We start from the raw sequence: 8396 nt of genomic DNA on the forward strand, positions 1-8396 counted from the left end.
TTTTATTTATTAAAAATAATTTTTAAAATATTTATAAATTTAATATAATTTTATTTGACTCATTTGAATCAATTTGTGAAGTTATGAGTTGATCTGATTTCGATCATGAACATTGAAGTTGAGTTTTATAACCCACGACTACCTCAAATATTCACCAAAATGTGACGGGGTAAGTTCTCCACTAAAAATGTTTTTTAAAATATAATTGAAAAAGGGCAATTCTGATATTTTAACTTTTAAAAAAAAAAGTATTTATTTAACTAATATTAGTCAGCATTAAAGAGTCCCTTGTTTTTCTTTTTCAGAGATGACTTTTTGTAACAAAATTTCAAACTTTTGGTATATGCAGTCATTGTCCCAAATATTAAAGGCGTCAGCGCTTTAGCCACTTTTTTTCGTTTTGACACCTTTACATGGAAAACAGCTCAAGCATGCATTCCTCCCTCTTTGCCTTCAAAATAAGCTTCAAATTATATTTATTAATATCAATAATAAAAATCAAAATAAAATTACATAAAAACAAGGGGAAAAAAATCCCACTTGTCTTGAACACAACTTTCAACTTATATCTACTAATATTAATAAACATCAAAGTACATTTCTATAAAAACATAAAGAAAAATAAAATAAAAAAATAAGAAAAATAAACACCAATTGCTGGTGAGATGGCCAAGACCACGACTCTTGATGCTGAGGTCTTGAGTTGGAATCCCACTTAGGGGTTACTCTCAAGGATTAATCTCAGACCCGAGGACCGGTGGGTGTGTGTGTGTGTTGTAAGAGTCCTGGATACCTTATTTTTATATAATTATAATATTTTACAAATAACTTACATTTTATTTAGAGGGAGATAGAAAATTTCTCTATTCATTATAAAAATTCTCTCTCTCTCTCTCTCTCTCTCTCTCATTCACCCAAGCCTTTTTGTAACTCACCAAGCTTTTAATGGGTATCTATGGATGCAATCGTTCCAAGGATTATCAGGTTCCTTAAGCGAATCTCGAAGAGACTTAAACACAAGACTACATACCTTGAACCCAGTTCCAAACGCCAGCATCCATATCTTATCACCTCTCTTTATTCTCCCTTTAGCTTCAAAATAACTTAACTCATAGAACACAAGACTACTTGACGTGTTACCAAACCGATGCAAACTCATCCGAGCCGGCTCAGTTACCTCATCACCGAGTCGTAAAACCCTTCCCACCTGTTCAATCACAGCTTTTCCACCCGTGTGTATACACATGTGATCAAACGCGGTACCAAAGTCAGGCACAATTGGTTTTGTGTCACCTCGAGATAACAAAGATACTAGAATCGAGTACCCGTAAAAAACGAGTTGACTCAGTGGGAGAACTTGGGGAGCAAGCAAGGTGACGTGTTCTCTCAAGTAGACACTCGCGACTCGTATCAAATCCTTAGTGAGTGCAACCCCAACATTACCAAACTCGTCTTCTTCTTGAAAAGCAGCTCGGTACGCCGAATCGTCTGCTCCGTGGTGAGTCCTGAGAGAGTTAACGAGTTCCATCTTGGCACATCCGCGTTGACTCGGATCGTTAGTGATCAATGTAGCGGCACAACCGACACGAAAGATACAGTTAGTAACAAGCATGGAACGGTTATTACCAAAATACCAATTCAAGCTGATGCTTTCCGTTACAACAACCAGCGCGTAACGAGTTTTAGTACACCCGCGTAGTACATTAGCAGCTAAATCAATGGACATAACGCCAGAACTGCATCCCATACCACTTAGATTAAATGTTTTGATGTTTGGTTTTAGTTTGTAACGGTTGACTATGAGTGATGAGAGTGAAGGAACGGGTGTAAACATGCCACATGTCACGATCAGGACGTCTATCTGTTGTGGGTCCACTTGGGTTTTTGATAGTAGTGAATCGACGGCTGAAAACATTCCTTCTTCGGCTTCTTGCACGGCGTATTTTAGATTGGCTTCGTAATCATATTGAAAGATGAAGGGTGGTACGTAGGTTTCGTCACCTAAGCCAGATTTTAAGAAGATTCCACGCATGAACTCTCCACTTTCGACCGTGAAGCGTTGACTTCGTCGGACGAAGTATTCGCTCACCTCGTAACTACATTTACGGTCAAAGTCAGGCTTGAAACATGAATAGTCAAGAAGGTAGACTGGGTGTGAGCGGGCTGAGAAATAGAGGTAGAGTGAGATGAGTGCGCACCAGGCGCAGGTTAGCGAGAGGGGGAGGTTGTGAGAGAGGAAGTTGAAGAGGATGTGAAAGAAGGGAGTGCCGGATAAGAGGGTTTGAAGGATAAGAGTGAAGGTTAAGAGGGCTGCAAAGGAGGCTTGAAGGAGTTGGATACGTGTGAAAGGTTTCATGGTGTGTACTGTGTAGAGATAAATTTAAGTTTTGGGAGATGGGTTTGGTTTGAAAGTACGTGTAACTGTGTGTGTATAAATAGACTGCGGAGAGAGAGAGAGAGAGAGAGACTGAGTGGGTGTGTGTAATAAAGAAGGGTTAGGGTACAGTTGGGAAGTGAGACTTATATGGTTTGAATTAGATAACACGCTTTAATCTCTCATTGGACGAAGGAGACGTATGTTGTTTGGACCTTCTTTTATCTAAAGTCGTCTATCTTGAGAACTAATAATGGTGATGTAGTAGGCTTGTTTGATGCTTTCCTTTTTATATGGATTCACTGAATAACTTAGTTAGATTTCAAATCTTACTAAGGGTCACAATCTCACCTTGTGAATCCAAAAACATGATTCACACGCGACAGAATGATGTAGAAACAAAATTTTAAGATCTTTGATTTTTTCTTTTATAGAGGTATTTTGCGGTTTTAATATTAATTTTAAATTTAGAAGTTCTCTTGAAATCCATTTTTTACCCTTTCCATGAATTTTAAAATAGAATATTTTCTCTACTCAAATCAAATCCAAGACTGACAAGAATATATTCGTACAATATGGATTTTTTTTTTTTAATTTAAAAAAAGTGAGGACATTTTCATTTAAAAATATGTAATCTATCTTATGCCGGAATATATAGGAAAGGTAGGAGCAAAGCTAGTTTGGTTGAAGTTCCTTATTGTGATCCCAATCCGATGGTTATTTGGTAACCATGCCCATAAAGTGCTTCATAGTGGGTATATAAAAAAAGTTAACTAATGATAATCGGACACACTTTTGTCAGCTATAAAATCATAAATCCTTTTCTTGTGTATCCCAAAGAAAAGATCGACGATTCTATGTTGAGAGTGCATAAGGGGTGTCTGAAAAAGATCGATAGATTATTGTTACTCAAAAAGGTTTGATGGTGTAGGCAAAAAAGCACTTTTTGTATATTAGATCGTGCGATGACATCAGTACCCTTGAAGAATGTGATGAATGAGGTTGTGGAATGATATAGGTGCTTCTGTCATACATGCACATGCACAAATACCCACACGTAACAAAGTTGTTGAGGGGTGAGACTAGTCTCCATGGATGATGATGATAACCTTGACTTTTTATTATAAAATAAATAATAAAAAGACTCCTAATAATATTGCTTGTTAAGTGGCATACTCAATTGGCTCCCAAATATGTAAATCATAGATTTGTATGCCTCGAGATACACAACTCTTTCAAGACATATTTTTTTTTATGGAGAATTTAAATCATGTATCCTGTGATGTACAAATCTACGATTCCTGAACTTTTCACGTTAGGGAGTCGATTGAGAATGCCACCTGACAAATCATATTATTACGACTCTAATAAAAAAAAGGAAGGTAAGGATTAAGGAAGGATAATTGAGGGATAAAATGGGAAGTTCAACACACTTTTGACAAATAGAAGCATTACTGGTAAAAAGCAAGAAGCTAGAAGAGGGCATAAGCCACACCTCAACACATGCCACATAACACCTCCACTATTCTTCCTTTGCCCACTTTTGACGCCTCATTCCTACATGAAAGCATGAATTAATAAGATATATAGTGTTTGATAGAAATTTCCAACCCGTTCTTTTTTAGCTCTTGCGACTTTAAAATGCTTTTTGAAAGGTGATTGATGTTTGCGCATCACAAATGAGTTCTTAAATGCAAATATGAAAAGCGGCTAAAGGGTGCTTTTCCTAATTGCATTTGCGGGAGAAGTTAATACCTTAAAAATGGTTGACTTGAAATAACCCTCAATGTTTTCTACAATTACAACTTATATCCTAATTTCATTTAACCCTCTTCTTCGTCAAGAGAACCCCACAGAACCCTTACACTCACATAACCTTTACCTTTAAACAGCCTTAACCTTCAACCCAACAACCATTGTTGTCATTTTCATTGTTGTTAATTGGATGCTCCAATCGACGAAAAACACTAGTACGAACTCAGATCTGCGCCATACACTAACCTGAACTCAAATTTGCTTCATAAGTAAGTAAAATTCATTTTTTTGTTCAATTTCGATGTGAATCATCGTAATCTCCATTTCAATGTGAACTTTGATAAATTTATTGTTTTATGAGGAATTCAATATGAATAACTTGTTTAGATTTTGTACTCAATATATTTGGAAGATAGATTAGCAATTTTTTTCAAATGATTTGAGTAAACCATAATTGTTAGTAGTTTTTATTTTGGATTTTGTGAGTTTACAATTTATAAATGTATTATATATTTATTAGGGTGTTCTAATCATTTTTGATGCATTATTAACATTAAGGGTATTCAGATCATTTTACTAGAATACAGTAGAATCTAACAGTTGTATCAAACAATAATTACCAAATTCCGGTAAACAACACAATGTTTTTACAAGACTCTATCAAACAAACTTTTTAATGTTTCAGTTTTTTACAACCATGTCTAACAACTGTTTTAGTCACAGAATCTGACTACAAAAGTTGACAGCATTATCAAACAGGACCTAAGATTGCAAACTTTATTTTTAGTCACAAATATACTTTTGGGAGAAGCGTAGTGGGCTAAGAAACATGTTCTAAAACCTATCTTCATCTCTTGGCTTACTTTCGAATTTTCACTCTATAGGAATCCAGAAGAATCACACCACATGATAATTTGAGAATCACTTCTAAGGGTTAAGAAATGGGAATTGAACCCCAGAAGCTATAGCAAACGCTACCTTAGTTTTTTAAATTAAGCTAAATCGAATTATCAAAATACATCATTACAAACTAATTATCACAGATCATTAATTTTTGGTGATAATTTAATTTTGAACTAATATTTGATTTTAGATCTTGAAATTTAAATTTAAATAAGGTTAATAAGGGCAAATCAAGGTCATTGTTTTCAAAATAACAAGAAATACATGTCATTTTTTAAGATTCAAATCTGTTATATTTTTATATAATTCCAAAGGCCCGTGCATTAGGTATATCATATCTGCCCTTATCTTAAAAGATAATAACAGCTATAAGCAGTAAAAATCCCCCAATAGGATCCCATAAACTTTCAATAAAAAAGAGGCATTGAAGTTTTCATTCTTTGTTCACTTAGGTGATCCATGAAAAGGTTTTGCAATGCTAATATGTTACCAAATATAGATGTACATGAATATTTCCTTTTTGCCATTTACAAATGTTTTGCAGAATAGCAAACTGGGCCATTACCCCATTTAAAACATTTACAGAGACAGCTAATGCAAGTTGGCAAAATATAGGATATTATTATGTGTTGTGCATGTGCTTTGTATTATGATGGGGGGTACGACATGGATGCCAAGTACACTGAGTTGTGGGGATGTACGGGGCAGCACGTCCCAACCCAGAGGTGGAGTTGTCGGAAAAGTTCTTTTAAACTTTAGTAAAGGAAAAATATGTAATATATATGGGAAATGTTCAACACCATAAGCTTTACCCAACACTTTAACAAACGTGTTTTGTCCTAGATAGGTTAAAAGTTTTGGAATGGGCTGATTTTTGGTGAGGATGATCTCTACGGTTAGTTGATCATTCTCACCAAAAATCAGCCCATTCCAAAAAATTTAGCTCCACGTTTACAAGTTGAAAAATTGTAGACCGTCCATTTTTTGTAAATCATCTTTTATTGGGTTAGAACTTTTGGAATGGGCTGATTTTTTATGAGGATGATCTCCTCACCATAGAGATCATCCTCACCAAAAATCAGCCTATTCCAAAACTTCTAACCCATGTAGGACAAAACACGTTTGATAAAGCATAGGGTAAAGTGTAGGGTGTTGAACATTTCCCTATATATATATATATACCTACATGAGTTAGAAGTTTTGGAATGGGCTGATTTTTGGTGAGAGTGATGATCTCTATGGTTATAAGATCCTCCTCACAAAAAATCAGCCCATTTCGATATTTCTAGTCCCATGTTTACAAGTTGAAAAATCGTGGACCATCCATTTTTTATAAACCATTTTTATGGGGTTAGAAGTTTTGGATGGGCTGATTTTTGGTGAGGATGATCTCCTCATCATAGAAATCATCCTCACAAAAAATCTGCCTATTCCAAAACTTCTAACCTATGTAGGACAAAACACGTAGGGTAAAGTGGAGGGTAAAGCGTAGGGTGTTGAACGGGACCCATATATATATATGGGAAATGTTTAACACCTTACACTTTACCCTACGCTTTACCAAATATGTTTTGTCCTACATGGGTTAAAAGTTTTGGAATGGACTGATTTTTGGTGAGGATGATTTCTACGGTTAGAAGATCCTCCTCATTAAAAATCAGCTCATTCCAAAATTTCTAACCCCATATTTACAAGTTGAAAAATCATAGACCGTCCATTTTTGGTAAATCATTTTTTATGGGGTTAAGAGTTTTGGAATGGACTGATTTTAGAGATCATCCTGTGAGGAGATCATCCTCATCAAAAATCAGTTTATTCCAAAACTTTTAACCCATTTAGGACAAAACACATTTGGTAAAACGTAGGGTAGCGAACGAGGCCATATATATATGAAGGCGGTTCAAGGGCCTTATGTAAAAACATATGAAAAAACAATGGTTTTTCAAAACATGGGTTATAGGTTTTGGGTTGAGCTAATTTTTTTGCCAGGATGGTCACTATGATGAGAAGATCATCATCACAAAAAATCAGCTCAATCAGAAACTTCTAAATCCATCAAAAGTGATTTACAAATTATTGATAAAAATTGACAAAAAATCAATGGTCCACATTCTAAATCACTTTTAATAGGGTTATAAGTTTTAGATTGACTATTTTTTTTTTTTTTTTTGGATAATCTTCCCATCATAGAGATCATCCTCACAAAAAATCAACTCAATCCGAAATTTCTAACCCATATTTTGAAAATTTATAAATGTTATATTGTTTTTATATATGTTTTCTCATATAAACATATGTAAAAACAATGTAATATTTATAAATTTCAAAATATGGGTTAGAAATTTCGGATTGAGCTGATTTTTTGTGAGCATGATCTCTATGATGGGACGATTGTCCGAAAAAAAAAAGTCAGTCCAATCTGAAACTTCTAACCCCATTAAAAGTGATTTAGAATGTGGACTGTTGATTTTTTGTCAATTTTTATAAGTAATTTGCAAATCACTTTAGATGGATTTAGTAGTTTCTGATTGAGCTGATTTTTTGTGAGGATGACCTTCTCATCATAGTGACCATCCTTGCTAAAAATCAACTCAACCCAAAACCTCTAACCCATGTTTTGAAAAATCATATATATATATATATGGTCCTGTTCGCCACCCTTCGTTTTACCAAATGTGTTTTGTCCTACATGGGTTAAAAGTTTTTGAATAGGCTAATTTTTTACGAGGATGATCTCCTCACAAGATGATCTCTATGGTGAGGAGATCATCCTCACCAAAAATCAACCCATTCCAAAACTTCTAACCTCATAAAAAATGGACGATCCACGATTTTTCAACTTGTAAACATGGGGTTAGAAATTTCGGAATGGGCTGATTTTGGTGAGGATGATCTTTTAATAGTAGAGATCATCCTCATCAAAAATCAATCCATTCCAAAACTTCTAACTCATGTAGGATAAAACACGTTTGGTAAAGCGTAGGGTAAAGTGTAGGGTGTTGACCATTTAGCAACAAACATTTTGGCAAAACATTTTTCAAAACATGAGTTAGAGGTTTTGGAATGGGCTGATTTTTGGTGAGGATGATCTCTATGGTGAGGAGATCATCATCACCAAAAATCAGCCCATTCCAAAACTTCTAACTCCATCAAAAATGCTATACAAAAAATGGACGGTCCACAATTTTTCAACTTGTAAACTAGGGCTAGAAGTTTTGGAATGGGCTGATTTTTGGTGAGGATGATCTCCTCACCGTAGAGATCATCCTCACAAAAAATCAGCCCATTCTAAAACCTCTAACCCATGTTTTGAAAAATGTTTTGCTAAAATGTTTGTTGCTAAACGGGACCCTATATATATATG

The 8396-nt window shown here is 34.9% G+C and overlaps 1 pseudogene; it reads right to left on the bottom strand.

The window, feature by feature from the left end:
- Positions 1 to 459: 459 nt before the first annotated feature.
- On the bottom strand, positions 460 to 2416 carry LOC147404085 (3-ketoacyl-CoA synthase 11 pseudogene; annotated as a pseudogene).
- Between the last annotated feature and the right edge of the window lie 5980 nt (positions 2417 to 8396).

The sequence above is a fragment of the Akebia trifoliata genome, chromosome 4, assembly GCF_017979445.1.
Source record: "Akebia trifoliata isolate Shusen 1 chromosome 4, ASM1797944v1, whole genome shotgun sequence".
NCBI lineage: Eukaryota > Viridiplantae > Streptophyta > Magnoliopsida > Ranunculales > Lardizabalaceae > Akebia > Akebia trifoliata.